This window comes from Phyllostomus discolor, chromosome 4 (assembly GCF_004126475.2).
Source record: "Phyllostomus discolor isolate MPI-MPIP mPhyDis1 chromosome 4, mPhyDis1.pri.v3, whole genome shotgun sequence".
NCBI classification, from domain to species: Eukaryota; Metazoa; Chordata; class Mammalia; order Chiroptera; family Phyllostomidae; genus Phyllostomus; species Phyllostomus discolor.
In genome coordinates this window covers 157,384,597-157,407,511 of record NC_040906.2, presented here as the reverse complement: position 1 = coordinate 157,407,511, position 22,915 = coordinate 157,384,597, and the positions used below count along the sequence as shown (strand labels likewise).

The 22,915-nt window shown below is 33.5% G+C and overlaps 1 long non-coding RNA gene across 2 annotated transcripts in view; it reads right to left on the bottom strand.

Moving 5' to 3' along the window:
- Positions 1–22,915, bottom strand: part of LOC118500279 — a 417,927-nt gene that overhangs the window by 325,447 nt on the left and 69,565 nt on the right. The window lies entirely within an intron of this gene.

The following is a 22,915-nucleotide window of genomic DNA, read 5'->3' as shown; positions in this document are numbered from 1 at the left end:
CAGAGCTCGGGGGAAGGTGGAAGGATGAGGCCTGGGGACAGAGGGCTGAAAGGAGATGAGAAGCTGGCAAAAGAGAATGAAAAGAGTGGTCAGGTAGGAAAAAAGCTAGGAGGCAGTAGTGTCTTGAAAATAATAAAGTTATTTCAAATAGTAGAAAGGGAGTGATCTGTTGTGTCAGATGCTGCTGAGAAGGTAGAAAGCGAATGAAGAAGAAAGAAAGAAGACAGGAGGCACTAGTTCTCTAGTCAGGATTGGTTCAGTGGAATGGTAGGGATAAAAGGCTCACAGGGGATGGGTCAAAGAAACAGTGAGGAAAGCAAGTAGAGCCAATGGTGTCTTCAAGTTCTTAGTACATTTACTGCTTTTTGTTCTTATCCCAACTAGAATAGAATATTCCTTAAGGCAGGGATCTTTATTTTGTTTGTTTACATTCTAAGAGCCTAAAATAGTGTCAGATGCTCCACAAATATTTGTTAAACTGAACTGACTCTTTGCAGGAGATCTGTTCTAACATAGAACAGAGAAATGAAGCAATAGCTGGATTTGATAGTCTTTTATGCAGAGAATGAGTGGCATTCTGGCATTTTACCGGAGCACAAACCAGCAACTAGAAGTTATTGTAGGACAGATTTGAGCTCAAAATAATCAAGAACTACTGCTTCTTAAAATATTCCAACATAAGAGGAGGTTGCTTTTTGCAGGGGGAATGAGTGTACTATCACAGGCTCAAACAAATAATAAGCTAGAAAATAGTATCAGAGAATGCTGGATTTTTAGAGAGGATGAGGGAGTTAGTGGACAGAAGGTTGAACTGAAGTGGCTTCTTAACTTTAAGAATTTCTTTCAGAGTCACAGCAAATTTCAAATTCCAGATTTATCTCATCCTCTCACTTGGGGTATTCTCAGCATTCTCTTTTGGGGAATGCGAATGTATAAAATTATAGTCAAAGTAAAATATAATTTTAAAGGTAACTTTGACATGAAAATAACATGCATTTCAATATCAATTTTAATTATTTGTGCCCAATTGCACCATTTTGTTAACATAAGTAATTGAGTGTTCTCTTAAATTAAAAAAAAAATTTTAAACAATGAAAGGGGACATTTGTTATATTCAGAGTATTGTACAATTGCATCTGTTTATCTCCCAGCCTTTATTACATTCTCATAACTATTTCAGAGACAAATCAACTATTTTACAAAAAAATTCTACTGTTCCAATAGTTTTTCAAGTAAGTGGCAAAATCTCGGAACTTCAATACTAATCTATTTAATCCTGTGTCTGAAGCAGTCAGAATAATTTCAGTGAGCTATTCGTTAAATTTTCAGTGTCTGGTGATATCTCATAAACTTTTACTTAAATATTATTAAATAACATAAATTCTCTTCCAAGATACCTTTTAAACAAAATGAAACTTTTCATATTATTAATGTAAAGCACAGTAAAAGTTATCAAATCGTCCTTGGATCCTGAAATATGCCCTACAGCCAATCTGCTCAGAAATCCTCCTACTGGATGTTTCCGTGAAGGCTGGCTGCAGAGCCAGGAATAGGTTAATGGAATGCATGCCTGGAATGAAAAAACAAATTATAAGTGGTAATTCAGCTACTAAACCTTCTCAAGACAGCAGGGGAAATAGGAAAATAAAGCTAATCTTATTTCATTTTTCTCTATATACTCAAAATGTCACCTCATAAATCCCATTTTCTGTTTCCGTAAAGAATCTGTGTTAGAACTATTGTTTATTAAGGGTTCTGCTGCCATATGGATAACTTTTAAAAATCTCCCCCAAACCTGCACTATGTGCAAATATCCAACAATTTTACATTCATGTTCTAAAATTTTAATTTACATTCCTTCATTTCCTCACAAATCAATGTGATGTACTATGTAAAGGAACTATCTAAATATCAGGACCTTGAACTTTGGTACAAGATCTTCTCTTGAAATATATTTACATGAACCACAAACAATTCAGAAAATTTTCCTACAAACATCATGCGTCTAGCTAACAGTATTTTTTTTGTTCTTCTGAATGTCTTTGAGGACTCATAGACTGGCTTAGATTTTAGCCCAGCAGATTAATAATGTATTATAAAATGTGCAGTTGTCATCACAAAATAAATTGTGAATACCATATACAGCTCCTATTTTAAAATATCTTGGGATATGTTAAGAAAATGAATTAAAGTGTATCATCTACAATCCTAAATATACAAACAGCAACATGGAGATACATAGCAAAAAATGTCACATTCAAATGAATGCTAAAAGACAAAATATATAAAGCTACGAAGAACTCTGCAGTATGTGTGATTTTAATGTAATATGTGCTTTTTACTTAGAACAAAATAAGAACTCTTAGAAACGAATGAAATGATCAATACCAATTCTATAGAAATATAGTGGGGGTCTAAATCACTAAAAACAAATTAAAATCTAAAATAGAGCTAACACATTCTCATGTTCCTCTTAAAAATATATCCTTTTTCTTTCCTAGTGGTTTATTGGGTAAATTCATGAAGCCTCTGTACACTGGCCCTTCCTAAATTTTAAGAACATGAGAAAAATTAGATGTTATCAAATTTTTCATCTGAATCTTTGAAAAGGCTGTTATTCCCAATCTAGTAAGGGTAAGTCAGATCCTGCTTCTGCATCTATTTAAAAATTCTGATGAATCAGATTTTTTAAATGAATTTCTTATAATACACACTAGCACTTTAAAGTATACATTCTAATATTTATGTTGTAAAGAGCAAGTTCTTTAATACACACAACTTCCAACAAAAAGCACACATTTTTTAAAACATCTCGGTTGTGTCAGATTTCTTGAGAGACCTCCCTGGAGGGCTCGTAGTTTCCATCATAGTGGGTAAAGAGTAGATGAGTTGCAGAAACTTTAATGCTAACATCCTTAGAAGTCAGTGAAAGACAATGCCATAATGTAAGAAAAATTTTGTTCATCTTTATTTACGTATTAAATAATTTGGCTTCAGGCCTAAGAGGTTTATTATTAAACTTTTGAGGATAAGAGAATAACAGGTTTGCAGATCATTTAAATATATATGTATGTTTACATTTATATATTTTTAAACACAATCCACATAAATAGCCTTTTGGAGAGTTCAGTTTTCCTAGTGTGCTGTTAAGCACCTTCGTATTAATAAGAAAATGAATATAATGATAAGAAGCTGTCCAGAGCAGCAGTTAAGGTATCCTTTGGTTGCTGTTTTGCAGCAAATAGAGTTTGAATAAAGGGCTATTAGGCTTTCAAAAAATAGTGACTTGAATTCTAAAGCAAGGCCAAACATCACCTACCTTTATATGTAAACTTAACTCAAATTCTAAGAAAAGGCTAATGATCACATCTACCTGTAAACCATCATCAGAACCTGATTTCTCATTTGTACAAAAGAATATGATTTTTTGCAATATTGCTTTTGACTTAATCATTTCAATTCAGATCTGTAGTAAGTTTGGTGTGCAGGGAAATAGAGGCCATGATGAAGGATGGAAAAACTGGGTTATCTGACTTTTCTTCACACCTGATATCTTGATCCTTGGATCTTTGAAAAATAACAATAAGGTGATTCTGTAGCATTTGTTTACACTAAACTTTTTAGACCCAGGTGTAAAAACAAAACGTTAATCTAAATTATATTCCTACCCTTAACACTCTTCTGACATATGAAGCTATCAGCCTTAACTATCATATGCAATTGTCTGTTTTTATTCTTCCCAAAATGGCACGTGTTATATTTCTTCATATGTAAAAATCTTCATTTCTGCAACCAATTTACCAGCAATATTTGCTAAAATCAGTTTAAGTATCTTGTACAAATAATTATGGTTTAGGGATAAATACCTGATAATTAATAAATTAACAAATCAGTGTAAGGCTTTTGTGGGGAGGTTGTTTTTTAATGCAGATAACTAAGATGTGGGCCACAAGCTGAAAAATAAGAATCAGCCATGCTCTATCGTTCACCTCACAGCTAATCCTGGCCCTTCTCATGCTTATCCACTGGCAATCCAAATCCATGAATCTCTAAGAAAGTTCAACTTTAAGCAAAGAATCTCTGTCTTAGTCCAGGATTTGAAATACAGCCAGGAGAGAAAAATGAGTTTGGAGTTAGATGATCTGGGCTAAATAATTAAGGCAATCACTAAACTCTTAAATGTTTAAGTCCCTCATCTGTAAAATGGGCCTAGCACCACCCAGCTCCCAAGTGATGAGGAAGTTAAATGAGACAGGATACTGCTGGGCAAATAATGGGCAATCAATAATTTTTCCTTCCCTTATTGTATGAATATCACCTCTAATGGATACCTACATTTCTTTTTTTTTGTTACTTTAAATAACCTTTGAGAAAAAATGAAGAACCTATACTTAAGTCACATAGTTTATAACAAGTAAAGTCAGCACTGCCTTACTTTAAGAAACTGAAAAGGAAAAAAAAAATGGGTTCATCCTATCTTTCAGGTTGGAGGTTGCAGTTGGCTGGTCCAAGGGGCTTGAGATCCCTTTCCTACCAGTTTTCTTACCTTTTACGTACCTTATTTTTATTCTGAGACCTAATTACTGTATTTTCTGGGTTCCATTTGCATATGTTCTATAGGGTAATACTTCTGAAAACAAATGAGAAAGCAGCAATTCCAACCTACAGAAGTAGATTGAGTGGTCCATGTCTCAACACAAGAGATGACTGAATTTTAAGCTACATTTATTTCTCACTTGGTTTAAAATAAGTTATAAAGTATTAATGATGCACATAAAAGTTTAAATATCTAAAATATTTTATAAGGTCTATTTTTAAGTCCAAAATTATTGTAATTAAAATATAGACATGCTTCTCCTCTTTTGGTAATAATAGATGTAATGTATTTTAAATATTAACTTCACAAATATATAAATGCCAAAATTAAAATAATGTAGTTAAAATTGCCACCAAATTATATATAATAATATATACATGCGCATATACATATTCTCAATATGTATTTCTTTTAGGAAGCCATCAGTCTTAAGAAGTTCCTTTTAAAATCTTTTAAAGATACTACAATAATTAACTTACTATTATGTACCACAAGAAAAACATGAATTTCCATGATCTAAAATAGTTATAACATCTCTAAGTTTGAAAAACTTCTTACTGCATATATAGAGTTACACAAGTAGACAGTATAATTCCAAATGATTAGCAAAATCATTTATGTCATTTTTTCACATTTTGATATAAAGGGCCTTATAACATTATTTTGAAAGTCGGTTTTTTTCTATGACTTCAATTTCATATCTCAGAATTATTTTCTTTTCTATAACACTCTTTTCTATTTTTTCAAAGAGAATATGTAAAGATCCTTACCAAAATTAATTACTTAAATTACTAGTCTTTTTTTTAAAAAAAGTAACAAAACTATTTGAAATCCTTAATTATGCATTGGCCATATATATATTACTAATATATATATATACCATATCCTATTCTTTCTATGTATATTGGATTTTTTAAGTAAATAGAAAGAACATAGATTTAACTTAAAATAATTCATCTTTATTTTGTTTTTAAAAGGTAAACAATTTATTTCTTTCTAAATAGAATATAAATGCTTTATGATTATTCTATTGTTCGCCATCTTTAATATAAAAATTTAGCATTTAAACTTACTTTACTATATGTAAAAAATATCAAAAGGGTATGAATTGTGCTTTCATTAGAAAATGTAAATAAAAATATTGAGCTCTAAATTTTTTTATTATAGATTACTTTTAAATGTCTATTTTCTTTGTGAATTCAAAATGATTGACTTGAGCACATTATTAAGCAAAAATATAGAGCAAGTCTCCTGCCTGAAAGACTCCTGAATAAAAAGAAAATTATTTTTGGATTTTCGTCTTGATCAGATATGAAATATTCTGAAACGCCACCTCTATAATTTGATAAAAAGCTTGATATCCCCAAATGAAAATAGGACTCAGCACTTTCATTTTTCTGTCTGTAAAGGAACCTGGATAAACTGATTTTTTTTAAAAAATGAAAATCTCAGGCATAAAGGTGGCAGTAATGAAGCAAGCTTAAATATGCGTTGACCTTTTAAATGAACTGCAATTCGCGTTGTTTGGCCAAGGATCTGACTGTGTCACTGTCTCCATCTATTTCTAGTTGAGAGATGTGGGTGTTGGAGCCGCTCTGCTCTCTGGCGGACGGAGACAGCATGGCTGCAAACACACAGCAGCGCCGAGACAAGCTCTACACCATCCAGCAGACGTCAGACACAGAACGACATGCGTGGATCTATATTTTCTTAAAAACTAGATACCAAATAAACTATAAGCATATTTTCATTTCCTAAATGCAGTATATATGGTGTTAAGAAGAGCATTGCTGTTAGGAGGAATGGCAATGGACAATACACAAAATATTTAAACAATTTTAGAAATCATTGAAAGTCTCAGTTTAGACTTATTTTTCTTAGAGTATACACACAGAAGACAGCCTCAAGAACCATGCCTTTTGAATTAAGTACATAGTCAGATTTTAAATAACTGCCAGTGTCTCTTGAGTGACATTTTCCTTTTTATTGCTTTTTTTGTTTTGTTCTTTTTGCTCAGGATAAACTCTTTATGGATAATTTGTTTATACAATATTGAATGAGCTCTCTTTTTTAAATCATTCCTAGGAGTTATAAAAACAACTTCAGAATATTGCCTAGCAGCCTCCCTTGGCATTGGACCATCCGGGCGTCTGTGTCTCAGTGGTATCAGCTATTATTTGGGCTGCCTCTAGAAACTCCACTTTTTAAAAAATGAGACAATGCTTGCAAAACACTTTGAAGAATAAATAAAGCTACCAAAATTTGCAATGTCACATAATTAAATAAAGTCTACACTCCACTCCCTTTTCCATAATATTATGTATCTATAAGCACTTTTACATGAAAAAAAAGGATCTCATAGTAAGATGTAACACAAATCTCCTTGTTCCTGTTTCATATAAACGTAGTCACCAACGCAACAGGCATTGACTGGGATCTCCGGTTGTACTCAGCAACAACACAGAAGCTACAGTCAAAGACTTTATAGTCTTTGAAGAAAGTGGTATATATGCAAAAAAAATGTTAAACCATATCAATCAATAGTCCTTCAAGCATTTGAGCTTGTGGTATAGTGCATTTGATATGATAGAATGGACAACTATTTCTCACTAGTATTTTATTTCCATCTGGATACCCACCTAATCCCTTAACAGAAAAAGGAAATAGAAAATAATATTTTCTTTTGGTGGGAATATAAAACTCAAGTATGTTGGGAGGAATAATTCTTAAAATTAGTTATACTGAAGGAAAAATAAAATATATATATTCCGAATGCCTGATCTAGCAATTTTTAACCTCAATAAAAAGACTATTTCTATTCAGTAGTAACCACAGATTTTGATTGTTATGCCTCCTAGAGGGAGAAATTATGGGAAACCTGGATATAAAATACTGGTTTCTTTATAGTCTGAAAAAATCAAATGTTTTGGGGAATTCTAAGGTACAAATGAGTTAGAAACTGTTTATAATATTTCCTTTGTCGCTCAGCAAATTTTGGATTTCCAACGTATATCCCAGAAGTCACATCCTTCTAAATGAGTAAATAATATAGACGCAATTTTTTTTTAAGTTCCTTGTTGTACCTAAGTGCACTGCAGGACATCTGGCATGTTTCATTTTGAAATGATGTTTATCCACAGAAACGCCATCAGTGGAAGATGCATTGAAAAGCTGAAGGTCTATTAAGGGAGTATGGGACAGCTGCATACATTCTGTATAAGGCCATGGAAATGACACAGCAATACCCCATCTGTGGCTGTGGTTCACGGAGCTTTGAATAAAAATCCAAGCTCAAACTTGACTTGTTAAGGAAAAGAAAAATACTAAAAGAAAGCCAGTATTAATAGGCTAATATATATGTCTGTCACTGTTACCTTTCTCCTTAATATAAAATATTTTGTGGGGTTTCTATGCCTTTAATAAACACTAATATTATATAGTCATCCCTTCATGTTATTTGAAAAACTGCTTGTGGGGTACTACAATTTTCACTTTTATAATGTAGGCAATTTGTGAATAGGCTTAAAACTCACAGAAGTGCTAGGAAGCGGTAGGGCAGATGTTCAAACTTCCCTATTGGGCCCTGCCAAGTCCTTCATTCTGGACCTACAATACCCAGCCTATTTAAAACTCAATGTCTCTTAATAGAGATTACTAATCAAGCTGATTTATGTGGTAGTTTAGGAGGTGGGGTCATTCTTTTTTTTTTTTTTGGTGGTGTTATTTCTAAAGAAAGTTTCATGCTCACAAAAGCCTCAGATTGACAGCTCCACAAAATGGAAATTCACAGAACAGAAGTATCACATTCGAGGGGGATATAGCCTCCCCTTACACTAACCTGCCAAGTCACAATTTCAACCTGCAAGGATCTGCCACCAAATTCAAGAGATTAATTCAGTCCCTGTGCCTGTTCAATCCTTTGCCAATAAGGAGGCCAATTAGTTTCAACTACACTGGTTAGTTTATGTCTGTCTTTATTTTTTTCTAATGGGGGCATTTTCTCTCCATCATTTGGATGATTTTGACCCCCAATTCATTGCAGGTTACTATGAAATGGCTGTCAATCACTTAAAACCACAGCTCAATGTGAACCAAGGCCTGAGGTGAAAAGTTCAGTCATTAGCTATTGAAACCATCCAGCTCCCCATTGGGGTGGGTTTTGTAATGATAATGGGAAAACAAGAATGATAATAATATTAATAATAAGTTTGAAATAATATTGCAAATCCATTTTACAATAATATAGTCAACTAATTAGCAGTCTAGTTAGCCTCAGTTAACTTCTTGTCTAAAAAAGTCCTCAGTTCCAAACTCTCCTTACTCCATGTACACTTTTTGTGTGTATTCACAGAGTAAATAAATCTCAGAAAACTTCTGTATCAGTCATGAATTAAAATTTGCACCTTATTGGCATATGACTTAAAAATTACATTTTAGTCTGTATTTCTACTAGATAAATTTTCAGTAATGCTTATAAAAGTGCAATGTAAAATAACAACAAACTTCTGAGTTGTTTTTTTTAAAACTAACAAAATGAAAATATTCTATGCAAATAGGAAACCCCAGCACCTGGACTCCAGAGAAAAGTGTAGAGGTGAAGGAGTGAAGAAATGAAGAAAAATCCATGATTACTAGGACATGTGTACTTACTTTTTTCCCCAAAAATGTAGAAATATATGGAGTAACATGTTAATTCCTCATTATTTATTTCTGAAAAGGAGCTAACTAACAAAGCAGGTTTTAATAGTAGAAAAGGAAACAAAGAGTCTGAGGGAGCTGTGTGTGATGAAGGAAAAAGGGTCACAAACAAAAGATTGATGCAGAAGGCTTTTGTTGATAACATCTCCTTCGTGAATAGAGAATCTATTATGCCCCAAGCACTGTACTTGCCCCAAAATAAACAATAGATCTCAAAACTACATGCTGGTAATTCTAGATAAAAATTGAGGCTACGATATTTGGTAAAAAATATATCTGAAATGTCCATATTTATCTCCTCCAACTTCATAAATTTTAATTTTTTATTTATTGTTTTCCTCTGAACTACACATTGAGGGGTTCATGAGTCCAGTTTTCTCTAGTCTACCTCTAGAGGGCAGTAGAGAAAACAGGAATACTGTGATTTGGAGGCTCAAAAAGGAGGGTAGAATTTTTCAAAGAAGGAAGCAAATGAATAATACAGCATTTTCAATTACTGGCAGTCACTTTTATGTGTATATATATTCAAAAATTACTTTATTTGTTCATACACCAAAAAAATTAATACTAGCTGTACCACAGTCTACTATAAACATAGTTATCAATGCTTAGGACAACATCCAGAAAGTATAGCTTAAAGAGTGAGAACTCCAACTAAAAACCATTCAAAAAAAATTTTCTGAGTCATACCAATAACACTTTTTTAGAAATACATTAAAACTTTATAGTGTTGGTATTCACACAAAGACCTCTAAAACTTAAAATGACCACTGAATATTTTCATATGATAAATATTATAAATAATAAATCTCTTATTTCCAGTTATATCTTTGGATGGAATTTACACAGTATGAGCTTTTTTAACTATTCTAATATTATACTTTTTTTAAAAAGTTGCAACAATAGTACAAAGAGTTCCATGTACTCTCAACCTAACTTCCCCTAATGTTAACATCTTATATAGCCATAGTACCATCACTGATTACAGGAATATTAACTAAAGAAGACTTTGTTCCTATATCACCAGTTTCCACAAATGCCCTTTGTCTGTTCTCAGACCCCACCCAGAAGCCCACATTGCATTTATTGTTTTGCCCCTTAGGCTCCTCCAATTTGCAATTATTCCTCAGTCTTTCTCATCTTTTATGACTTAGACATTTTTGAAGTTATGAATTTTGGAAAGGCTATCACAGAAGGGAAAGTGTATTCTGTTCAGTGCATCACATCAGGGGTTCATGTTGTTCACCTATATTATAACTAGTTATTGCTAAACTTGATCACTTGGTTAAAGTAGATGTCCAAGGTTTTTGAAGCTAGAACCTTAATTCTCTTCTCTCCTACACCAAAATCACAGCTCTTTAGATTTATTTAAAAATAAAAGCTTTCACACTATTAGCCAAAAGCAGAATATTCAAGATAGTCACTTGGTAATATTTCTTGCAGAATAGTTTGTGTTAAGCATTATGCTAGGTGAGCTTATTAACAGGGAAAAAAAGAGATTTTACTTTGATATAAAAATGCTATTTATTATACTGTTACATATTATAATATGTAAATATTATTGTTTACATTTACCTTTTTGTGAGTCCTAAAAGTACTTCTTCAATATAAGAACATGTCATTGTCACATCTGCAGTATATCACTTCACTCATAATGCTTTTTGCCTGCTTGCTATCCCAAGTCAATGCAGAACTGTCCAGAACCAGAGAAGAGAAAATTGAGCTTCAGCTCATGTTTTCTAATGTCCCCTATGTGGCATAGTTGCAATACAATGATCTGGGCTGTGGGAAATGGTTCAATGGGAAGTACACTAGTTCAAGGGGGTTTCCCACTGAAACCACACAGTGGTAAGCTCTGGGGACCTAAAAACAACTGCTGGAAATCAAAAGTGGGTGTGAGACATCAGTTCTGGGTGCATATATCTCCAAGAATATTCCCAACAAACCCTTCAGGCTACATCAGCAATCATTGCCCTCTCCAGACCCCCAGGGTACTTCTAATGGAATCATTGTCTTCCATGCTTTTTGTTGCCTAGTTCTAATGCAATATAACACTGTGAAATATGCCCTGATTTCCTACAATCTACATCAGGAAAGGCAATAGCTCCTCCTGCTACAGTCCTACTTTAATCTACCCACTTCCATTATTCTGGCACTTGTTTTTTGGCATAGTTTTCCTGACTATGCTGTGAGATCTTTAAGGACAGAATATGGGACACATTCATATTTGTCTCCCCAGTGCCACCAATCATTCATTGTTCCTAGAATGTGCTAACATTCAATAAATGCTTCCCATGGCATATAGCTGCCCCTTGGTCACATATGGTTCAATCACTTTGGGATACTAGAGAAGATTCTTTTAGCCCTTGTGAATAGGATAATATTGAAAGAAAACCCTGTTGAGACAGGCAAGTCATCTGAGGCTTCTTCTAAAGTAAAGATGAGTAACTTTCCATACAATATTTCTTTAATTTTTTTCCTTTAAGCTTAATTTCAAAGTCCCACAAAACCACAGGAGGTTTGTTCCACTTGAGATTTAATAGAAAATTTAAAATAGAAAGGATGAAAGGCAAAACTGATTTACTGTAGCTAATAATTATAGAGGTTAAAGAAAAATATGGCTTCCTTCTCTTATCAAGTATATTAATATACTTCCTTAATCAGGTCAAAAGCTAGTTTTGGACACTATTTAAATAGCTATAGGCGCTGTCTCTCTGCTGTGCTCTGGATGCTACAATTGGGGATAGGGGAGAAACAAGAAATCCATAGAACCCCTGCTCAGAAGACAGAAAATAGCAAGAGTGGAAATCTTAGAAAAAAGAAAGAGATACCTCAGAAAGACTGTGGCATTGATCCTACAGGATGAGACTCTAAGAGGTTGACTTCAACTCATATTTAATCTATGATCATAGCTACTCATTTCAAATCAGGTGCCCAGCTGGGAGAGAACTACTGTTGACAATGAAAAATTGAAAAAAAAAAATTTAGGACATTTTGTGTGCTGTTTTGTTTGGAGATGAAAGAAACATTATTGAAAGCCCAAAGTCATGAATGCAGACATTGAGTTAGATCAATTTTTTCAAGCATCAACTCCAACCAGCCTCCTTCCTTTCCTTCTTTTATTGCACTCTCCACCCCTCCTACCTATCCCAGGGACCACAAGTCCTACCTCTCATTCCATTCAAATCATCCTATCTCAGATTTAAAAGCTGGATGTGACTGAAAACCCATTGCATGCCATCACTGTGCTGAGACTATGAAGACAATAAATAACATAGCCCCTAAACTCCAGAGTGCTTACAAATCTCACTAGAAAATGAACTTCTCTTATGTAATGAGCCAGAACTATAGAACATGGACATAACATAGAGAACTACCAGGAAACAGAAGCAGGAATAACTAAGTTAAAGAAATAACTTCAAGAACTAAAAGCTACTAATAAAGTGATAGATTTCTATGGAATAGCAAGGTGGGAGAGAAAACCTTGAGTCATTTGAAGAAACTTATACTAAGAGAACCCAATAAACCTATTTTTTAGCATTTCAACTATAGATTTTTTAAAAATCTGCAACTTTAATCTTCTACAATGTATAATTTTAAGAAAGACAAGAACAAGCAAGAAAGCAGGAGTAGGTAGAAGTTATATTAGCTCTCCATTAAAACCTGCAACTCTTCCATATTTGCATTCTTAGATGAAAAACCTTCAGGGCAGAAGACTACAGTAATGTGTGTTAGCTCTTTCAAAATTCTGCCTTCAGAACTCTTGGCACACACACAGAGCTCCCATCATTGTAGGAATAAATAGTGTTCAGACACCAATGGCGATTTTAGACTCGGTTTGGATAAGTTGTTGTGTACTCTTAGGGTTTACTATCACTAAGGGGTTATGTCATCAAACTATACACTGGGCTTTTTTTTTTACTTATTTTTGGACTAAACTGCTTGGTATTTTCTCTTATGGAAAAAAGGAAAACAGTGCAGGATTTTGAGTCTATACCAGGTCCCTTCAGTGAGATCAGTTGCAAAAGAGAACTATGTTTCATGGTTATTACTCTTCAGAGTGTTGGGCTTTTGTTGAATCAGCTTTTGCATTTCAGATTCTAAAAACTAAATTGTGCTTCTTACAATAAATTAGCAACTTACCAAAATTACTTAGTACAGATAATAGTTGCCTCCAAATTTTGTTAGTTGGGCATTTTTTTAAATTTTGCTATCATCTTTAAAGTAGCACACAGGGATAGGTAGATAATTTATAAATGCAAGGTCATAATTCTGCATTAAAGCATTCTCCAAACCAATGTGCTTAGTCATATGAATAATGGAAACATGCTCATTTCTGCATTTTAAATATTAAACATTTAATTAATTACATTTATTTGAAGTTAGCAAAAGTCTCATCATGTCATGTCCAATAAGCATATAAGGCTGCAGTTTGGTAGCTCAGAATATTATATGTATGTGTGTAATCAGTTTTAATTAATAATATATACAAACATCTCAAGGAAAAAAAGAAATATAACTTTGTGTAAAGCAATATAAAGTAACAATTAATGAAGAGCCAAAAACTGTCATATAAAATTTAAATTAGTGTTGAATAAAATTTTATTTATATTATCCTAATTTCCCCCAAAAAGTATCCTAAGAAGAGAAAAGGTTAATCAAAAAGAACATTGATCATTGTTTAAGTACTGTGATAAAACACAGTTCATTACACTGTCTCCTCCTTTTTTGAACGTATATTTGAAATTTTTTATTATAAAGGGAAAAGGTAAATAATTAAAAGTTTAAATAAGCATAGAGGACTCCCATTTCTGGCAAGATGAAGTAGCTGCACTTTTCCATATTCCTGCTGCTGTGCACAACTGGAAACCCTGGACATTTTAGATAACAAATGTGAGACTGAGAGATGGAAGATGGCAGACCCCTGGGGGCTTTGGGACTCAAGAAACAATTCAGTAGCAATATATTTGGTTCTTTTTTGCCTCTTAGGTACCAGACTTGAAGGTGAAGAAGCTGGAAACTTAGAAATGCAAACAGATGCAGACCAAAAAGCACAACAAAAGCCTGCTTTCTTTAGGAAACTGACCAAGGGGCAGTCAAGCAAGATGAAACTTTTCAATAATAATCGCTCTACTGTAACACCAAACTCTGCAGCAAAAACTGTGGCCCATGAGAACTGGAAAGATGTCAAACTGAATGAGAAATAAAAGACAATCAACAGATACCAACACTGAGACAAAGATACTAAATACCAAAGATTTTAAAGTAGTCTTGACGAAAATGCTTCAACAAGCAATTAAAAACATGCTTAAAACAAATGAAAAAAATCTCAGCAAAGAGATAGAAGATAGAAAGATCAGAAGGAAATTTTAGAACCAAAAAATATAAAAACTGAAATTAAAAAGAAAAACTTAGATGGGTTCAGAATGTAAGGGACAAAGGAACGATTCAGGGAAGTAGAAGACAGAATGATAGACATTTCTGAATCTGAATGTGACCACAGTGGCGGATGTTGGAATGAGGCAGTCACAAACCCAAGACGCAACCACGGGCAGAGAGTCCAGGAACGATTCTCCCTGGCGTCCCCAGAGGGAGCACGAATCTGGCAATACCTAGAGTTCAGCCCAGTAGAACTGACTTTGACTTCTAGCCTCCATAATTGTAAGGAAATATAAATTTCTCTTGCTCTAAGCCAAAAAGTATATGGTAATTTGTTATAGCAGCCACATAAAGTTAATAAAGCAGAATATAAATTCTTATCAAGTACACCTGCAACATTCTTCAGGACAGATCATTTACTAGGCCACCAAATAAACCTCAATAAATTTAAAAAGACAGACATCGCATAAAGCATGAACTCCTACCACAATAGAACAAAATTAGAAATCAGTAGCAGAAAGATATTTGGAAAACTCACAAGTATGTAGAAATTAAGCAACACAATCCTAAATAACCCATGGGTGAAAAAAGGGGAAGAAGATTATAAAATATTTTGAAATGAATGAAAATCAATAAAAGCATAACAAATTTTATGGAATTGAGCTAAAGCTGTGCTTACAGAGAAATTTATAGTTGTATATGCCTACTATATTTGAGAAGCTCTCAAAATCAATAACCTAACCTTCCATCTAGAGATACTAGAAAAATATACAAATATACCTAAACTAAACAGAAAAAAGAAGGAAATAATACAGATAGTATGGAAAGTAATGAAACAGAGAGTGAAAAACAATAGAAAACATAGGTTAAAACAAAGTTTGTTCTTTTAAAAAATTAAGAAAATTAACAAAAATTAACTAAATTGACCAAAGTAAAGAGATAACTCAAATTGCTAGAATTGGAAATGAAAGAGAATACATTAATACCAACCTTACAGAAATAAAAGGCACTATAAAGAAATAGTATGACAACTGTCTTTATTCCAACAAATGAGACAATGTAGGTGAAATGTTCAAATCCCAAAATAGACACAATTACTGAAACCAACCCAAGAAGATATATATAATCCACATAGACCTATAACAAATAAAGAGATTGAATTAGTAATCAAAAACTTAATCTCAAAGAAAAATCTCAGACCCAAATGGATTTATTTTGAATTCTATTATATATTTAAAGAAGAATTAATACATTTTTTTACAAACTGTTTTAAAAAATATCGGAGTAAAGAACACATCCCAACTGGTCCCATGAGGCCAGTATTACCCTGCTAACAAAAACTGAGGAAGTCCCTGACTGTTCCCGAATATATAGGTGCTTGTAGGGGAGGGGCCATTAGTCAAGCAAAGCATACACGATGATGTAAAGTGACAAGGCAAATAAATACTTTCAAGGCCTGGAATCTACTACCATCAGTGTGCATTAATGGGTGTTACCAGGTACAAAAAAAAAGTACAGACCAATATCTTTTATGAATGTGAATACAAAAATTCTAAAGAAAATATTAGTAAACGGAATCTAGCAATATATAAAAGGAATTATACATCATGTCCAAATGGAATTGAAAACACACAAAGTGTGCTCTGCAACCACAGAATTAAACTAGAAATCAATAACCAAAGCATGATAGAAAAATTATACACATTTGAAAATTAAAGAACACCCTTCTCAAAATCTATGGTTCAAAGAGGAAATCTCAAGGGAAACTAAAATATACATGGACCTAAATAAAAATACAACATTTGAAAATTTCTGCAACACAGCTAGAATAGTACTAAGAGGAAAATTAGTAGCATAAATATAAATATATATGTGTGTGTGTATTTTATATATGGAGAAAGTCTCAAGTCAATAATCTAAACTCCCACCACTAGCACCTATAAAAAGAGAACAAAATAGACTCAAAGCCAACTGAGGAAAATAATAAAAATAAGAGCAGAAGTCAATGAAATTGAAAGCAACATGTTACAGAAAATCAATAAAACAAAGAACTAGTTCTTTGGAAAAAATCAATAAAATTGGCAAACCTCTAGCAAAACAAAGAAAAAAAAAGAAAGGATGTAAATTGTCAGCATCAGTAATGAAATAGGGAATATCACTACAGATCCTAAAGATATCATCAGAATAATAACAGAATATTACAAACACCTCTATAAACATAAATTTGAAAACTTAGACAAGATGGATCATTTCTTTGAAAAATCAAATTATCACAACTCACCCAAATAGAAACAGATAAAATAAATTACCTTATAACTGTTAAGGAAATCTAACTCAAAATTTAAAAACAGGCAAAAAAAAAGTCTCTGGGACCAAATGGTGTCACTAAAGAATTATACTAAATGTTTAAAGAAATGATGCCAGTGCTACACAATCTATCCCAGAAAATAGAAGAGGTAACATTTCCCACTTCATTGAATGATGACAGTGTTACTGTGATACAAACCCAGAGAAAGACAGTAAAGAAAACTACAAACCAATTGTCCCCAGTATATAGATGCAAAAATCCTTAACAAAATATTAGCTAATAGAATTCAACAAGATATAAAAAAGAATTATATATCATTATCAAGTGCAGTTTCTTCCAGAGATGCAGGACTTATTCAATATTCAAAAGTCAGTCACTGCTAGCACCCTATTAAGAACCACAAGATGGTATCAATATCGATCAATGCAGGAAAAAACATTTGACAAAATGCATCACCCATTCATGACAAAAACTCTCAAGAAAAGAAAAATTTCCTTAACTTGATAAAAAGCATCTAAAGAAAACAAAACAAAACAAAACATAAACTAAAGCTGACATTATACTTAAAGACTGAATGTGTTTTCCCTGATATCAGGAGTGAAGCAAGTATGTCCACTCTCACAAGTCTCATTCAACAAATGCTGCAAATTCTATCTAGTTCAATAAGGCAAGAAAAGATAGTGAAGGCATTCAGGTCAGTAAAGAAGAAAGCCAATTGTCCTTAATTGCCTGTAGCATGATTGTCTACAGTAAAAAAAAAAAAAAAAACCTCAAGGAATCTACAAAAAAAATCCAAAGACAAAAAAAGTGAGCTCATCAGGATCACAGAATACTCCCTGGCTGGCGTAGCTCAGTGGATTGAGCGTGGGCTGCAAACCAAAGTGTCGCAGGTTCGATTCCCAGTCAGGGTACATGCCTGGGTTGCAGGCCATGACCCCCAGCAACCGCACATTGATGTTTTTCTCTCTCTCCCTCTCCCTCCCTCCCTTCCCTCTCTAAAAATAAATAAATAAAATCTTTAAAAAAATCACAGAATACAGGATAAACATACAAAAAATAAATTCTATTTCAATACCCTAGTAATAAACACATGAAGAAAAATTTTTAAATAAAATCATTTATGTCCACACCAAAAATATGTAAATACTTGGGTTTACATCTAAAACATGTACAGGACTTGTATGGGCTATAACTTCCCTGCATTTCAATGTCAATATCCTGGTGCAATGTGCTACGATAGTTTTGTAAGATGCTACCAGTAGGGGAAAATGGGTAAAGCATGCACAAGGTCTCTTCATGATTTCTTACAACTGCATGTGAACCTGCAATTATCTCAAAATAAAAACTATAATTTTAAAAAGCAGGTATGTAGAAAGCTGGAACTGCACATTTCTAGACCCTCTTCTTTAGCTCCATCTGGCATCTCTAAAGGAATAGACTTTGGTAACCAGGAAAACTTGCATTTTGCCATTCACTTGTTTTAAGACGTGTCTCATCTATAAAATAGGTATAATAGTAATAATAATACCTTTTTCAGAGTATCATTTTTAGGACTAACTGAAATAATGCCAAGTGCTTTATAGTAAACTTAGATATAAAATTAGTAAAGAGTTTATTGCACAGAGTATGGCCCCAATACAAGGACAGCAATGATGAGGCAGATTTTAATGACAACCTCCCTCGGTTAGAAGCTCCCTGCATCTTATCAGCTTGATCTATGCTCTTCAAGCCATTTTCTGCCCTGTGCTTCATAGCCCTGTCTGCTTCCAATCATTTCTCTGGTCCACCCACAAAAATACATCCAAAACTCCTGACACATTTTGAGTGACCTTCCAGCCTACTTTTATCACTTTCTCTACAGACATTAATATTCTCTTAGTTGCCAATCCAGAATCATTGCAGAGACTGTAAACTGAAAGCTGCAGGCTTAATCCAAGTAGAAGGTATGTTTTAACTGAGTCATACAAAGTTGTCTGTTGCTTTTAAATTAGTTGCTATCACCCTAGCAGGTATGGCTCAGTGGTTGAGCGCCAACCTGGAAGTCAAAGGTCACCAGTTGGATTTCTAATCAGGGCACATGCCTGAGTTGGGGCGACATCCCTGGTATTCCCCTTTATTTTCAGCCTCAGAAATTTTGTTTCCTCAACAACACACAAACAATGTATAATGAAGAAGATGATAAACAGGAAATGTTAGATTAAGTCTGTGGAGGGAACAAAAACTCCCAAATCTTCTCATTTGCAGATGCATGGTGGGACTATAACTTCAGGATACTAACCAGTTACTTCCTGATTTACATTTAGATGCTATACCCCTAAGTAATTACTAGAGAAATCAGGCTGCCATGCCTTTCTATAAATTAGATTTCGGAAGAAAAAAACACATATATCATGAGCCTTTAAGCAAAATGCAAGTGGTGTTTATAAACTATCAACACACATAGACTTTCCAAATTAACTCAAATTCCAACATTTGGTGGTATCAATACATTTTCTGCAGACAGTAAAAGGATCTGAGGTGCAGATAAGTGTACAAGGCATATCAAAAAAAGCACGTTTATAAGTAGAACTTGAGCTTACCCCTTTTAGCTTTAAACATAAAAAGCAGAGAAGGCAGCAATCATTTTTAAATGAATTACCCTTTTCATATTTGAGGATTTATTGCACTGTAATGAATTAATGCAATTTAGATGTTGGGCAAAATTTATATTTATATTGTATATTTCATTTTAAAAGATATACACCATGTAAAAATCAAATAAAAGGAGGTATATCAGGTGCTGTTCAAGCAAAAACTATTCATGAGCCAAGTTTCACTTAAAACCCCTCCATTAAATGAGTCACTAAATGTGGGTAGGCATTTAAATGTTGTAAAATTAAGTATATATACTACTATATTAGATGTTTTATGCCTTTCACAGTACTACTATAAATATAACCAGGAACACACCCATCAAAAAGTATTGAGCACTTAATCTAAATGAGAATATAATCTTTTATTGATATTGTCAATAAAAAGTTTAAGTCAAGGTTTGAAAAAAATGTATTGAAGCAATTTCATTTAAGGCTGAGATCAAAGTTTAATTATATATTTATACAAAAATGCAATGGCTTCGTAGTATAAACAATATTGGTAAGAGAATATTTGGAAAATAAGATAAATTGATAGAAGTTAAATGATGACCATTCAAAAGATTATCATGAAGCCATATGTTACCAGTTGCCAGTTAGAGAGCTGCAAAATGCATTTCTAAGTGTGTTACTCTCCAACTCACAGATCATTATCACAGAATGATTATTTATCATGTTTCTATGGGACGAATGCAGGTGGAAAAATACACCTCACTTAATTACATAAAGATCGTAATTTTTTTTCCTCTTCTAGCAGCTTCCATTCCTAAATAAAACACAAAACTTAAGAAAAGTCAGGTTTAGTTATGCACAGACCAAAGGCTTCTATAACTCAGGTATTTCCTTCACTGCACACTGGAATTTAATGTCCAGAATTAGTAATTTAAATCAATAATTGAGTGAAATTGTTTTAAAAGTTTTAAACACAATTTCATTGTTCTACAGAACATTTATAATATCTGGAACTGAGCCAACCCAAGTTTATCTTTCACGGTATATTCAGCAATTTAAATCCAGTCTATAGATCCAGAATGTGCAATAGCTCCTGTTTGGCAGAAGCAGGAATCTGATATCTGGCAGGCAAGAGTGAGCTACCTGGATATCCATAGGCCTAGATCTCCATCTCGGTGTCTGATTTTGTTGCTTATTGCAAGTATAGTAATGCTTATGAGTGATCAGCTCATTTTAGTTTTGCTTCTTTTTTGCAAATTGGCCACCAGGGAAAGTTTAACCACTAGCAAACAGAATAGAATAAAATGTAAATTCTTAGAAGGTGATTATTATCTGAAAATAGAAGTTTAAAATAAATGTAAAGGGTATAGTGTAGAATGGGACATCCCAAGAGGTGTCACATCCTGGGCATTGGAATCGACCATCAGTGAGGGTTCCAATAGTGAAAACGCATTCACCAAGTGAGGGATAGAACTCCAGTGCATGTTGAAGACATGATTCACCTGTGTGTGTGACTAGTCACGGAACTCATGACCCTCAGAAGAAATACGACTCATGAGAAAGCCAGTGCTCAGCTGTTACTGAAGATTTTAGCAACACGAGCAAAATTTGGTCAAAGAATTCTATGGAGGATTTTTTTTGTTTGTTTGTTTGTTTTGCATGATATAAGGTAATGAGGGGAAGCAGATTAGCAGCTGAGCAGAAGCATTGTCTTTAAGTTGAAGAAGATCCTTGAGGAAAAGGACAGTAAGTGCTCAATGAGACCCAGACTAGCTTATCCTAAAGAAAACACCTCTGGGAACCTAGGCACCTCAGAAGAAACTGTGCACATAAGAGCCGCAGAGAAAGGTCCCGCATCTCTAATCTGTGGCCCTGCTGCAGGCCTGGTGATTAAACCAGGCTTTCTCTGTCTTTCTCTAAATCCCAGGGGCTTTAAAGGGCAAACATAAGGACCTCTCACACATGAACTGGCAGTTCAATGAAAATTCTTGGGTCGCAGCCAACACTATTGCAGACTGTTTAGAACTGTGAGCCAAAAGTGGAGCAATATCGTGCTTTACTGAACCTCAAGTAAAAATTCTGCTCATCAAAATACTGTGAAGGGCCATCCACATTTTCTGAGTTTGCACATTTCAGTTGAATTTGTGCAGTTTGATTCCAAGATAGATAATATTTTTTAAGGTTTAATAAACCATTTAGTTCCTTTATTTATGGAATCACTAAGAGTTTATTTAAACTTTTTAAACTTCAATGAATTCTTTTAGAAAGCACAGGATAAGTAAACAAACATATATAACATATGTAATATATGTATATATGTATATTATTTGCCATAATGTAATATCTGTTATATATGAAATTACTCTGTATCACTTTCTAAAGGTACTATCTTACTATTTACAAGTCTAAATAATGATAATCTTACATACATTGCCATTTTCTTGTTCTTTTTATAACTAAATACTTCCAAATATCTGATGTTTTTCTAACTACTCTACATTATTTCAACCACTGCTTTGCTTAAACAAGATTTTTTTAAAATCAAGATTATATGGAAGAAAATTTTATCCTGATCATTGAAATATCCAAAATATTTAGAAGCTTAGAAGTTTGAAATAGAGCTTCTCACTAAAAATATTAATAATACTTTTAAAGTCAATGTTTTGTTTTTATTAAGGTATAGTTGAGGTGTAAGTTTGTATTAGTTGCAGGTGGACAAAATAATAATTTGATGTGTATTGTGTATACACTGTGAAGTGATCGCCAAGGTAAGTCCAGGAAACATCCACACCATGCATGGTTAACAAACTTTGTTCTCTTGTGATAAGAACTTTTAGGAACTACTCTCTTAGCAACTTTCAAATATGCAATATGGCGTTGTCAACTATAGCCACCATGCTGTACACTACATCCCTACAACTTATCTATTACTCCTGAAAGCTTGTAGCTTTTGGTCCCCTTGGTCCGTCTCAGCCACCCTCCATCCACCGATCTGTTTTCTGCATCCTGAGCTCCAGAATTTTTGTGGGGTTTTTTTGGAGGGGGTGTTTGGTTTGGTTTTTAGATTCCACAGGTATGTGAGATCATTGATGCATTTGTCTTTCTTTGACTTATTTCATGTAGCATAATGTCCTCAGTTTTCTTTAGTTACATTTTTTAAATGTACTATATTCCACCTAAAGCTACACTTATTTAGCAACATTATTTTACCTTTTTTTCTCTCTCCTTTTGGCATTCTGGAAAACAGATAGCATTTGATAAAGTAGTACCCTCATATTTACCTTAAATCATTTGTTCTCAAATGCCTTCTCTACTCCAACACAACTGAGAGATGTGACTCAGTAAGGAATA